Raw genomic sequence first — 15,321 nt, 5'->3', positions numbered from 1 at the left:
CTTTATTGTACAATGCATAAAATTGTACATTATTTCTAACGCGATATGCTTATAACGTGATATGATTCTTTGGACCCCAAGCACAGCGTTACAACGAGGTTGAGCTGTAATATCTACTATATATTTCTGAAAGCACTGTATGTCTGCGTCCCTAGCGGCAATCTCATTGGTCCCTTGGCCCGCCCGCCCCCGCACACCTCTCATTGGGCTCACACACTCACAACACCCCCTTGGCTCGCCCCCCACACCTCTCATTGGCCTGAGGCGGAGTGACGGGCCAAAGGTCCAAAAAAAAAAAAACACACACACCTCTGTCCTCTCCCCCCCCATCACACTCACCTCCCCCCCTCCCCGGTGCTCACCTCCCTCCCGCTCCACTCCCTCCCCGGCGGGGGGACACGCGCCCACCTAAGACGTGCCCGGAAGCCGCTCCACTCCCGCACTCACCTCCCTCCCGCACTCACCTCCCTCCCGCTCCACTCCCGCACTCACCTCCCTCCCGCTCCACTCCCGCACTCACCTCCCTCCCGCTCCACTCCCGCACTCACCTCCCTCCCGCTCAACTCCCTCCCGCTCCACACCACTCCCGCTACACACCACTCCCTCCCGCTCCACTCCCGCACTCACCTCCCGCTCCACTCCCGCACTCACTTCCCGCTCCACTCACCTCCCCCCCACTACACACCACTCCCTCCCGCTACACACCACTCCCTCCCGCTACACACCACTCCCTCCAGCTCCACTCTCGCACTCACCTCCCGCTCCACTCCCTCCCGCTCCACTCCCGCACTCACCTCCTGCTCCACTCACTGTCCACTGTCCCCCCCCCCCTCCTGTCCACTGTCCCCCCCCTCCTGTCCACTGTCCGTCCCCCCCTCCTGTCCACTGTCCGTCCCCCCCCTCCTGTCCACTGTCCGTCCCCCCCTCCTGTCCACTGTCCCCCCCCCCTCCTGTCTACTGTCCGCCCCCCCCTCTGTCTACTGTCCATCCCCCCCTCCTGTCTACTGTCCCCCCCCCCTGTCCACTGTTCGTCCCCCCCCCTGTCCACTGTTCGTCCCCCCCCTCCTGTCCATTGTTCGTCCCCCCCCTCCTGTCCACTGTTCGTCCCCCCCCTCCTGTCCACTGTTCGTCCCCCCCTCCTGTCCACTGTTCGTCCCTCCCCTCTGGGGAGAACGGAAAAAGAGGGAGAGAGAAGGGAGCGGGAAATTTAACTCACGGGCAACGCCGGGTCTCTCTCCAACTCACCTCTCCCCCTTGGCGCTCCAACTCACCTCTCTCCCACCCCGCCAGCGCTCAAACTCACCTCCCTCCCCGGAGGGGGAACAGACAGGCTGCCTCGCGGCGCCTAAGATGGCGGCGCCCGGAAGGACCCCCTTCCTCCCTCGCGGCGCCGAGTGAGAAGATGGCGGCGCCCGGAAGTACAGGTAGGTGTCGCGTGTGTGTCGCTCCCCCATTTCCACCCCCCCCACTTCCCACCCCCCACTTCTCCCCCCCCCTAATTCTCCCCCCCCACTTCTTTCCCCCCCACCTCACAGAGCACGCTCTCTACGGCTCAACATCCCCGAGGAGCAGGAGGAGGGCGGCAGGGAGTTAATACCTCCTTTGTGCCACCGGGAGTCGGCGGAGGCCACGAGGGGGGAGAGAACCAGTGGCAGCCCAAGGAGCGCGGCATGCTGCCAGGTGAGGAAATGCAGGGGGAGGAATCCATGCCTTTGTCGCCCCCCCTGCCTTTGACGCCCCCCCTGCCTTTGAAGCCCCCCCCTGCCTTTGACGACCCCCCCCTGCCTTTGATGCCCCCCCTCCCTGCCTTTGACGCCCCCCCTGCCTTTGACGCCCCCCTGCCTTTGACGCCCCCTGCCTCCGGCCAACGCCGGGTATACACACACACACCTCTCCTCCTCCCCATCACACTCCCCTCCCCGGCGCTCACTCCCCCTGCCTTTCACGCCCCGTCTCCGGCCAACGCCGAGTATACACACACACACACTGACTGACACACGTACTGACGCATGCACACAACCCCTGGCAGCCACACGCACACAACCCCTGACAGCCACATGCACACACACCCTGACGCACGCACACACACTGACTGACACACACACTTACTGACACACGCACGCACGCACACTGACTGACGCACACACACACACACGCACACTAACTGACGTGCACACACACACACACTGACTGACACACACACACTGACTGACGCGCATACACACACACACACACACTGACTGACACACACACTGACTGACACACACACACACACACACTGACTGACACACACACACACACACACTGACTGACACACACACACACACACACACACACACACACACTGACTGACACACACACACACTGACTGACACACACACACACACACACACACACACACACACACACACACACACACACACACACACACACACACACTGACTGACACACACACACACACACTGACACACTGACACACACACACACACACACACACACACTGACTGACACACACACACACACTGACTGACACACACACACACACACACACACACACTGACTGACACACACACACACTGACTCACACACACACACACACACACACACACACACACACACACACACACACACACACACACACACACACACACTGACTCTCACACACACACTGACTCACACACACACACTGACTCACACACACACACACTGACTGACACACACACTGACTGACTGACACACACACTGACTGACTGACACACACACTGACAGACTGACACACACACTGACTGACTGACACACACACTGACTGACGCGCGCACACACTAACTGACTGACACACACACTGACTGACACACACACACTGACTGCGCACACACACACACACACCGACTGACACACACACACCGACTGACGCGCGCGCACACACCCCCACACACACTGACTGACGCACACACACACACACTGACTGACGCACGCACACACACACACTGACTGAGGCACACACACACACGCACACACTAACTGTGTGTGCGTCAGTCACTCAGTCTGTGTGTGTTTGTGTTTCTGCGTCAGACTCACTGACGCGCGCGCGCGCACACACACTGCATGAAGCTGTAAAGGAGGGAGGGGGGAGACTGGATTGATGTGAATGGGGGACAAAAAGAGAGAGGGGGGAAGAGAGAGAGAGAAGCGGGAACCTTACATCCCGGGCAACGCCGGGTCTCTCAGCTAGTTTTTTAATAATATACAAAGAAGCTGTAGGGCCGTTTTGCTTTAAAGTCACCATTTAAATTACCCTTTATCACACATTTTAGCCATTGAAATTAAACAAGCTTTAAATAAATATTGGCAGATTTTAAAGAATTATCCTATATTCAGATACAGTATATTGTACAGGGGGAAAAAAACATATTGTTTTAACTAAAGCTCCAAATATTAGACCGAAATTAGCTCAGATTGGTTTAAAAAAAAGCAAGAATTGATGCATATTAACCACAACTGGCGTTCAAGCAACTTACCAGTCTATAGTTCTAGCAAGATGTATGTCATGTAAAGTAGGTGAATACACAGCAAGCAATTTTACTTCCAGCTCAACAGGAGAACGTTTTAAAATTAAACACTTTATCAATTGCTAAAGCAAATGCATAGTTTGCTTTTTAGAATGTCCAAGTATTACAGAACATAGGATGGAATGCTGGACCATAACAAAAGAAGAGAGCAGAGTGTTCTGTATAAGAAACCAGGGTTACAGATCCCTAACTGCCCATCTGCTAAGATTGTATTTACATTTTGCGTGCATCAACATTTTAGAGCTGAAAGGTAATGCAAACCGTACAAATGTGCATCGGGTATATGAAGACTTCATAGATATGAAGCATACCTTGCTGCTAGAAATGCCCTTTGACGCATCCATCGTGTCGATTATCTGATTGATACAGCTCAACCTCGTTATAACGCGATCCGTTACAACGCGAATCCACTTATAACGCGGTGCATGCGTGGCTCCCAATCTTCGTATTTATGAATACTTTACAACACGATTGTTGGTGTCTTAAATACTTTATTGTACAATGCATACAATTGTACATTATTTCTAACGCGATCCACTTATAACGCGATGTGATTCTTTGGACCCCAAGCACAGTGTTATAAGGGGGTTGAGCTGTACAATTTCAATGGAAAAATAATTGTGTGGTTTTTTTTTTGTAGTTATTACTAGCTAGTATTAGTAAATTATTAGTGTAATAATATTTATAACAGCAACACCGTGAAAACCTTTTTTCTTGTTAATTTATATAATAAAACATCCATGCGTTAAATACAGTTTTGGGTTGATACATACAGTAGTAACGTCATTCTATGTTAACATTATTAAGATTCTATTTAGGGTTGACTTAAGAGGAGCAAGAGGAGGACTATTATTTAAGTAGAGTACCTGTTGACCAATACCTCTTCTATAAAAAAACACACTGTAGGCCTGGATATATCAAGCCGCCATAACCAAAAAATGCGATATTACCACCAAAAGAAGTATAATTTTTGTAATTCAGTACATCAAAATTACACTGCTTAAAAATAATAAACTTTTTTATCAGTTCCATTAAAAATATTGGCTATGATAAATGATAGGCCTAATACAGCATTTTGGGGTATTAATGGCCATCTATCACGTTCTGATATTCATTGGAACAGGATTTATGGCATATCCATGTTATTGGATTTGTTCTGGGGGGTTATCCACCCAAAAGATGAGGAGAACAGCCTTCATCACGGCAGGGGTAAGTAATCCAATTTTGTTTAATGGTCAAAATTGATAGTAACATTGGCAATCCAGCCCCCCCGTTGAGGGCTTAGGTAGCCACAGTGACAATCCATGAATTTAAATGACTGTGTTTTTATTATGCAATTTTTGTGTATTGATTCATATTAAATGTATTTGTTGTTGCATTTTAATGTGCAAAAGCCATATCGGCCACATTTGTCTAACAGGGCTATTGACCATTATTTTGTGAGGGGGGTGGGTTTGTTGGGGTAGAGGGGTGGGTGAATGGAATATTTGCCCCAGGGTTGGCAATGGTTTACTAACCACTAAGGTAGCAAAGGGGGGTAGGTAGGGTATTTCTTCAAATTGTATTAACCCATTTAGTGCCTGTGGTATACCTTGGTAGCCACAGGCATCAAAGGGGTTAATGTTATTTCTACCATAGGGGTCTGTAATAATAAGAGTTCGATTAACATGTCAAACTCATTAATGGGGCTAATATGGGACATCATATCTACACAATCTGTGTTAGCCTATCGATCAAATAAATCCAAAGAAGAAGTTCTGGAATAACAAAAAGGTATTAGTCGAATGGGAAATGTGGAGCAAAACATCAGTTTGCCACAATCATTGACCTCAAAATGTCTCTGGTCTTTACGTAAGTATAGTACCAATAAGGCTCATAACGACAGATAACCATGTTTTGTGTCGAATAGGTGAATTTCTGTTGCTGTTATAGAAAGGTTGGGTACTGAAAAAGAAATAGTGGAAAGTCCTACCTAGTAATTCCACTCTTTTATTAATATTCCGCTCAGCGGTCAGCCTTCACCGACACGGTAAGGACATGTATTTAAAAGAAATAACCCTGATATCAATCAATGCAATCATGCCAAACAGCTGCACTCTTCACAGCTGTTTCCATAATGATCTGCAAAGTGCTATTTCACCTCAGAGCATCCACATACAAACTGGCAATTTTCATACTTCTCTCTGAGCATTGTTCAGAAAATCTGATTGAAAAATGTTTTTGAGACACACATATCGAAAGCCAGCAGGTGCATGGCCAATAGTGAGTAACATTTGCTAAACAAAAGCAGTAAAAAAAATGTGTAGTTTTATTGAAAAACAGAAAAAAAATGTGCTCACTTCGTACAGTCAATTGAAAAAAGTTGCCCATATAGCAATGCTCAACTCCCGCTACAGCAGTACATCTGCATATATATATATATTTATATATATATATATATATATATATATATATATATATATATATATATATATATATATATATATATATATATAACGTTATGCATACAGAACACGGGTGGGCAACATGTGTGACCATTAATCCCTCTTAAAAGTTCCATACATTACCCTTCACCTTGGAAAGTAGACGTAGGAGGGCAAGAAGAGGTGGACCTCATTTCGGGCAGAGGAAGTGGGCCTTCTGCAGTGAGATTCAGATTCAGTGACAGTGTCATTATTGTACTTCTGCTTATATTTGCTCTGCGAACTAGTAGAAGGATCCCCACCAACAGAACCATCTTTTAATGATTTCACTTTATCCGATTCATCACCACCAGCTCTTCTGTCTAGTAGGCCATGAACCTCCAGTTAAGTAGAGATATAAAAAGGGAACTGAAAGTTCAAGTCATCCTGTGGTCCTAGCTAGTACTGTAATTCTGAAACAAAAATGTATATTGTGTGGAAGCATAATATTGAGAATGTTAATAAAACTGTCAGTTCTAGGGAAAAGCCAGGCTCACCACCACCACCACTGACCCCAGCGCCAGTTTCTGCTGTGCCTGCTGCTTCCAAGCCCACCATTGTACTTTCATTTTCAAAAGGCCCATCTGTCCAGACACAGTAAAAAATAATGCCTTAGTGCTGAACAAGCTCTGGCATTGCTATTACTAGACTCTGAGGAGCTGTTAAAACAGTCAGACGTTGAAGATAGAGAGAGGCACAATCATGGCGACTTGAGGACTTGTAGGAGGAGTAGGGGGTGGACTTGATGATGAACCCGTTCAAATATCCCTTGTTATGAATGAGAATTCTGATGAGGATATTGCTGAGGCTGTTAAAGACTGGGATTTAGCGAGTGCTGGTGGCAGCTCCACTGGGGGGGGGGGGGGGCAACGGCAAATATGATAATGTTTCAGAATAAAGTGATGATACTGTGATCGTTCTTAACGATGAGGAAAATACAAATTCAATTACAAGTTAGTGGAAAACTCAAAGTAGTAAAAATAATGACAACAACCCTATATATTCATTATTTACTAAATATAAGCAAACATCACCATCAACATCACATACATTGATGTTTCCTTCCTCCTCATCAGCATCAATAACCACACCCTCTGTTACACAGAGAGCATCAGCCCTACTACCATTGACCAATCGGGATTCTGGTTGTAATGATGATGATGATGTTGATGCCCCAGGGCCAACAGCCCCACCCTGCACCAAAGGTAGTTGACCACGATTACATTCACAAGTTCATCCAGAAACAGCAGTTACAGTAGGTCTCCCGTTGGAAATACTTTCAATACAAGAGCTATTGCGTGATGTTATTTTCAACTCTCAAACGATCTGTTGCAGCTATACTTTATGTTGCGTATGTAAAACAGTTGTGAAAAGGGCTAAGTCGGGTACCCATAGGGTTTCATAGTCCAAGTAGTTCTGAGCCTGGTCAGCTTATCCCAAATACTTAACACTTTGTCATAATTCCCTTGTAACCTTTAGTGAATTAGTGAAAATGATGCTTTGTTTCTGGCCTCTGGAATTTCACCTGGGGAAGAGTTTTCCGCTTGATAGAAGCAAAGTGGGAGAGGGGAAGGGCGGATTTGCCTATTGTACTGTGTGCAAACAGCCAGTCAATAGCATGGCCAAATCCCCCCTGCACCAATGTGAAGAGCGAAAACTGTGATACTATACTAGCAGCCGACACTGCAGGACTTAAAGCTCTCAGTGCACCCTCTCTCCTCCCCTTGCTAATGTAAAATGGCCACAGGGGAGAGGCATTTTTGTAGGCGTGAATATACAGTAAGATTTGATTTTGATTTCAGCATGGGCATGAAGATCAGAACTCGTGGTTTACTGTATACAGATTTAATCAGAGCCACAAGTATTACTGTGACCAGATTTAAGGGATTTCAACTCCCCCTCTATTCATGGAGTTCAGATTTTGTGAAATCAGAATCTCCAAACCTTAATAGAAAATTAACATGTGTAGCTACTGTATAAGAAGAAGATGAAGTTTACTAGATTGATCAGCATACGGTTGTGCATTTATTTATTTTTTAAATGTTTAACAAGGATGTACTGCACTGAGTGTTTCCTCTCTTTCTCAAGTATATCCTGGGCCAGAGTTATGGTAATAAATGGTTGCATTAAATGAACAGTTGTAATACACTCAATGTACATTTCATTTGGCATCACGTCAAGTTACAGGTATACCCCACTTTAAGGACACTCACTTTAAGTACACTCGCGAGTAAGGACATATTTTCAATAGCCCCATACCTCTGTGTCCATACGCTTGCTTCGCGAGTACGGACACTTATTCTGCCCTACAGACCGCCATAGTAGTGACGCGCTGATTCCCCTCGCCCAATAGGCAAACGGGAGCTCGCGCATGCGCATGTCAACACGTCCTGAACAGCAATACCGGCTCCCTAAGCATCGATAAGTGGGAAAAAGGTAGTGCTTCACTTTAAGCACATTTTCACTTTACGTACATGCTCTGGACCCATTACGAACGTTAATGCGGGGTATGCCTGTATTCTTTGGTGTTGAAGGGTTTAGGAGTGATTATAGATGATACATTTCGCACAAGTGCTCAGTGTCCGCTGAACAGTCTACCAGAACATTATGCATAAAACAAGACATATATGGAACAATGCAAAATATATATTTTCCTTGCGTGCCAATCTCTTGTAACTAAGACCATGGCGCATGTTTACTAAGCAGTCATGTGTTATAAAACACCTTTCAACCCTAAAACACACCTGGCATTCCAGTGTCTTATGACAGATGACTGTTTAGCAAAAACAGCCCATCCATATATTTAACACAGAGTTACAGAGTAGGTTTAAATGATGGAAGATATCCCCCGCAGAAAGGAAATACTGATTAAAAGTAAGTCAAATGTTGAATTCACTAACCTTGGAGGCTTTAATATTGTATATATTTGAAATCGAATGGTTTACAGGAAAAGCCCTAAAACATAAGCAGAGTAGTGGTTCATTAGGTTTTTTTTTTAAAAACAAGTTTTTATTTGTGAAATAATTGGCATTTTTTTTACACTGGGATATTTTTTTTTGTATACAGATCACCAAGTTTAGCATTAACAAAAGGTTGAACTCAATTGGCATACAGTATGCTTTTTTTTCAACCTCTAGTAATATGTTGCTGTGGGTATCGTGTTCTGTATTATTCCTGCTGTTTGTAAGGTAGCTCAGGTATCTTAGGAATTCAGTGAAAAGAGAAAGCTAATATTAAACAGGCATGTCCGGAAACCCCAGCCTGTCGACTGATTAGATTTTATGATTAGTGGAAAGGGCTTTTGGGAATAGTGACTGCCTCCAATAGCCTCTTTCATAAGACTACCATACGGCTTATAAAGTACTGGTGCATTCTCATTACTTCTTTAAGTGCTCTAGTGCAGTAGAGGAGAACTTAAGAAATTGAGCAGTATGCAGTATTGTAAAGCTAATAACTGGAGAAAATAAATATATTTTCCCCCTGTACCACAGGCATTTTCATTTAAATTGATATTTACGTTGCATTTAACAACGAAACAAACTTTCTTATATTTGTTTTGAATTATAGTAGTAGGTGTATTCTACCTACAAAGCTAAATTGTAGGCTTTGGTAGCAGGGGAAAGCTTAATATAGGCCATGCCCTTTTCAACGTAACCTAATTTTAATATTCATTAAATTATTCTCAGTTCAACAGCATAGTTGAAGTTTAATGAGCTGGCTCAGACACCGTTTGAGTTGTAGAAAGGTTAAATTGATACTATCATAATGAAAATGGCATCCAGTCATGCCGAGAGAGGGTGATATCCTTAAAAAAAAAAGTCTCCTTGTAATCAAAGGTCAAAATGCCTGACTGCATGTCAGGTGAATATGTGAAAACATATGTAAAATGACATTATTATATCTCAATGAAGTCATGGTGGGTAACCTGTCAATTGTCTATGACAAGAGAAGTACTGCAGCAGAAATGTTACTGCAGTTGTACTTACATCGGATTCTTTGCTGAGCTGTTAATTGCCATGATTCATTGCTAGGGCACATAATCCTTTAGCATCTTATTTAAAGTCATCCGTGCTGAATGAATGCCATATTAATATCTTTACTCTTGACCAGTGCAGACTCCATATGCCCTCTCTTAAATAACTACCACAACACCATAAATAAGGTAAAGTGGCCACCTTATTAATCCTAATTTAACTTTTAAACCTATTTTGAGTTACCCCCTGCTTCCTGAGGTACAGGTATGGGGTGCAGGTATCTTCCTGCATTGTTTAAATCTCCCGCGTCACGTGACCGGGACATTTACATTTTTCGGAGATACCGGCACCCCATACCTGGGCCTGTATCTCGGGAAGCAGGGGGTCCCTGAGACTGAAATGAATGCGGTTCAGCTCCGGAGACCACCTGCTTCCTTAATGTGTTATTAAAATAAAATAAAAACAGTGCGATCGCCTGTAAGAGCTGTGCAGGGAGATGCAGCTCTCTGTGCAGGGAGATCGCCTGTAAGAGCTGTGCAGGAAGACGCAGCTCTCTGTGCAAGGAGATCCCCTGTAAGAGCTGTGCAGGGAGACACAGCTCTCTGTGCAGGGAGATCGCCTGTAAGAACTGTGCAGGGAGACGCAGCTCTCTGTGCAAGGAGATCGCCTGTAAGAGCTGTGCAGGTAAACGCAGCTCTCTCTGCAGGGAGATCGCCTGTAAGAGCTGTGCAGGGAGATGCAGCCTCTCTCTCTGCAGGGAGATCGCCTGTAAGAGATGTGCAGGGAGATGCAGCTCTCTGTGCAGGGAGATCGCCTGTAAGAGCTGTGCAGGTAGACGCAGCTCTCTGTGCAGGGAGATCGCCTGTAAGAGCTGTGCAGGTAGACACAGCTCTCTGTGCAGGGAGATCGCCTGTAAGAGCTGTGCAGGGAGATGCAGCTCTCTGTGCAGGGAGATCGCCTGTAAGAGCTGTGCAGGAAGACGCAGCTCTCTGTGCAAGGAGATCCCCTGTAAGAGCTGTGCAGGGAGATGCAGCTCTCTGTGCAGGGAGATCGCCTGTAAGAGCTGTGCAGGAAGACGCAGCTCTCTGTGCAAGGAGATCCCCTGTAAGAGCTGTGCAGGGAGATGCAGCTCTCTGTGCAGGGAGATCGCCTGTAAGAGCTGTGCAGGGAGATGCAGCTTCTCTCTGTGCAGGGAGATCCCCTGTAAGAGCTGTGCAGGTAAACGCAGCTCTCTGTGCAGGGAGATCGCCTGTAAGAACTGTGCAGGGAGACGCAGCTCTCTGTGCAGGGAGATCGCCTGTAAGAGCTGTGCAGGTAAACGCAGCTCTCTCTGCAGGGAGATCGCCTGTAAGAGCTGTGCAGGGAGATGCAGCCTCTCTCTCTGCAGGGAGATCGCCTGTAAGAGATGTGCAGGGAGACGCAGCTCTCTGTGCAAGGAGATCCCCTGTAAGAGATGTGCAGGGAGACGCAGCTCTCTGTGCAGGGAGATCGCCTGTAAGAGCTGTGCAGGTAGACGCAGCATCTCTCTGTGCAGGGAGATCGCCTGTAAGAGCTGTGCAGGTAGACGCAGCTCTCTGTGCAGGGAGATCGCCTGTAAGAGCTGTGCAGGTAGACACAGCTCTCTGTGCAGGGAGATCGCCTGTAAGAGCTGTGCAGGTAGACACAGCTCTCTGTGCAGGGAGATCGCCTGTAAGAGCTGTGCAGGGAGACACAGCTCTCTGTGCAGGGAGATCGCCTGTAAGAGCTGTGCAGGGAGACACAGCTCTCTGCGCAGGGAGATCGCCTGTAAGAGCTGTGCAGGGAGACGCAGCTCTCTGTGCAGGGAGATCGCCTGTAAGAGCTGTGCAGGGAGATCGCCTGTAAGAGCTGTGCAGGGAGACGCAGCTCTCTGTGCAGGGAGATCGCCTGTAAGAGCTGTGCAGGTAAACGCAGCTCTCTCTGCAGGGAGATCGCCTGTAAGAGCTGTGCAGGGAGATGCAGCTCTCTGTGCAGGGAGATCGCCTGTAAGAGCTGTGCAGGGAGATGCAGCTCTCTGTGCAGGGAGATCGCCTATAAGAGCTGTGCAGGGAGACGCAGCTCTGTGCAGGGAGATCGCCTATAAGAGCTGTGCAGGGAGACACAGCTCTCTGTGCAGGGAGATCGCCTGTAAGAACTGTGCAGGGAGACGCAGCTCTCTCTGCAGGGAGATCGCCTGTAAGAGCTGTGCAGGGAGACGCAGCTCTCTGCGCAGGGAGATCGCCTGTAAGAGCTGTGCAGGGAGATGCAGCGTCTCTGTGCAGGGAGATCGCCTGTAAGAGCTGTGCAGGGAGACGCAGCTCTCTCTCTCTCTCTCTCTGTGCAGCCCTTGGAGACTGCAGGCAGATCGCCGGGGCAGAACTTAGAAAAAGACTGAGACAAAGACACTGCGATTCCGAGCGGTTTGGCATTTTCCTACCTCACGGTTTCTGACTTGCGACAACTCTTTCTGAACACCGTGATGACACAAACGCCAAAACGTTCGATTTGGCAGTGATTTTATCAAAGCTACTAGAATGAGGCCCCAATGGTGGGATGCTCAAACATTGCCTTTCAGTCTTTATCTACCGTCAAGTTCGGTATTTGGTTTGGGCTTTTTCATCTTGGGTTTTTTATTCTCCTTCCCTACCTTGGCCACACAGGGAGTCCTCAAATGTGTCCTTTTTGTGATGTTTGTGATAGGTATCAGTTGTCGCAAGCTCTGTGCACTGGGTGCGCACACACATTTTGGGACCATAGAACCTTGCAGTCTTCGTATTTTTCAAAGTTTAAATGTTAAGTGGAAGGTGTCATGTAAATGGTGTGCCAGTACGGTGTATTCTTTGACTTGTTACCTGTGGTATAAATTGTCGTGCGTTACCACGGTCCCAAATGTCTCTTTATCCTAATCTAATTGATTTAGTGTCTGCCCTTATTACTATTTTCATCATGACCACGAAAATCAATAAAGACGTTAGCAACTGAATTGTTGCTATGCAAAATGAAGGTAAAAGAACAAGACAGATTTAACAGTGACTTCTCCAGTGCGGTGGGACAGTGTCTCTTGATGCTGTCCATTATCATGCGAATGATGGAAGAAGGGCGAGAAATGTCACTTGTCCTATTTGGAAAGACTAAGAACTGTATATTAAACAGAATTTTTTTTATAGCCTCTTTTCCTTTGTGTGTTTTGCATTGCATTTCTGCTAACTGCATGTCAGTATTTTTACTCTGTTTGCAACTATCTCGTGGATCAACTGAGTCATGAAAATGATGAGCATAATTCCAGGGAGATTATATTAATTCTCCACAGAAACATGGCTTACAAATCACAGAGAGCAGTATAAGAGCAATGAGAAGGGAGCTGGGAGGGAGTTTTGGCTCCACCATGCACAGTACAGTAATATTAATAGTAATTGTACGCTCTCATTTTTTTTTGCCCATTAACAAAAAAGGCTAATGTTTGCATTGCTGAGCAGGCATCCACCTCTGCTGCTGGAAGCAGTGTTCAAGTTTCTGATGTCTCAAGAATACAAAGTCTCCACTCCACATTATTAGGGGCTTTGGGCTCATGTACCAGCATCTCAGAGGAACAGAGGAATTGGGGCAGGATTCTAAGGCGGCGTCCATAGACACTGCAGCCGTGCGGAGACGCGCGGAGGCTGAGGGAAAGCGGGTGCTGTCACTGGCCTTAGTACGTGCGCCATCCGGGGGCATGTCTATGGGCGGGCCAGTGATGTCACGAAGCTGGTTCGCCCTCATTGGGCGAACCGCTCACGTGACCACCCTATCGCACGAGAAATCAGTTTTCACTGATTTCTCGCGCATCACGCGCCCCCTCCCGCTTCCGCCCGCACGCCATATAGACGGGATCACTGCCATTAGGCAGTCTGATCACTCAGCGGTCTGTATCTATGGACACAGCCTAACACGCATCAATGTCCTGGGTAATACAGTTTGCACCGTGGATGTGCTTAAAAAATACTGGGCCAACATCAAGCACAAGCTGTTTAACCATGCAGCCCACCCCAGGTAGAAAGGAGGGGCACCAGCTGTTCCCCTTCATCTCACCGCTATGGAACCGCACCCGAGTGATTTTATTGCCACCTCCCAGGTAGTAGAATTTCCTGGACTGGTGGATACAGATGATCTGGAGAAACCTGGCAAGTTTAAATACAGTGCATACACCGCACACTATATAGCAATCTCATGTGCACATGTCACATTATGCACACCTTTGAAGAAAAGAGCATAGATTACTGTTTTACTTGCAGTGCAGTCACATATACAGGGGGTGACAAGTTCCCTAAACAACATGTAAAATATTAAAAATCAGACAGCATCACCGGAGTTAGTTGTGCTATTTACGGTATGATCCGTGCACAGGGGGAAAGAGAATCTCCCCTCATTCTCCAATAAGTCATCTAATCAATTGAGACCCAAAGCACTCACATGAAAATAAATGTTTGTCACAGAAATATGCAGAGAAAAGCTCTCTAATTGCAATCAGCGTGAAAACAAATCACAAGAAAAAACAACATATGGTACAAACAAGGTCTCTAATGTCGCTGAAAAGACAATGTCACGAAGACCCCATAATAACCTCAAAGTACAAACCCCCCCACTTGTGCCTTACGTGGTGTGATCATTTATATTATTTATCTTTTATGGCGCGGAGGAGACAAAGAGAAAATGATATTACAAAGAAAGGTGTATTGGATATACCTCTCAGATACTATTGCAGCAAAAGGCATTTATACTAACAAAGGGTGCACATGTTTTATTGAGGAGAGGTAATTATGGCCTGTTAGCGCAAATTGCAAGTTGTCAGTGAGCCCTTTGGCCTTAAGTGGAGATCCTGCTGAATTGCACAATGTTTAACCTGCAGTTACATACATACAGTATCAGTCAGTTTAATAGTGTCATAAATGCTACACAAATCAATGGAGCCATTGAAATGTTGACTGTGGTGCTCACATAGATGGGGAGTAAAAATATGTTGGACAATGGCGGATGAAGGTGGACCATACCATCAGTCTTAAGAGGATCTCGACTCTTAAGAAAGGATTGAGAAAGGAAAAGAGAATGCCTTGAATTTGACCTGTGCTGAACGACACAAGCATAACACATTCAAGCGGGGTTGAGTATAGATTTTACACAGAGAAAGATGGCTGAGAATCAAAGGGAACAGATCAAGCAGCCCTTTCTGTTCATGTAAATCTATAGCCGAGCCGAGACTCTTAAGTAAGTCGTTTGTTATCGAAAATGGGAATGAGCTTTAAACCAGCATCTGTTATTTTAGAATATAAAAAAACACAGCAG

The sequence above is a fragment of the Ascaphus truei genome, chromosome 22, assembly GCF_040206685.1.
Source record: "Ascaphus truei isolate aAscTru1 chromosome 22, aAscTru1.hap1, whole genome shotgun sequence".
In the NCBI taxonomy this organism is placed as follows: Eukaryota; Metazoa; Chordata; class Amphibia; order Anura; family Ascaphidae; genus Ascaphus; species Ascaphus truei.
This window is presented reverse-complemented; position numbering follows the sequence as displayed.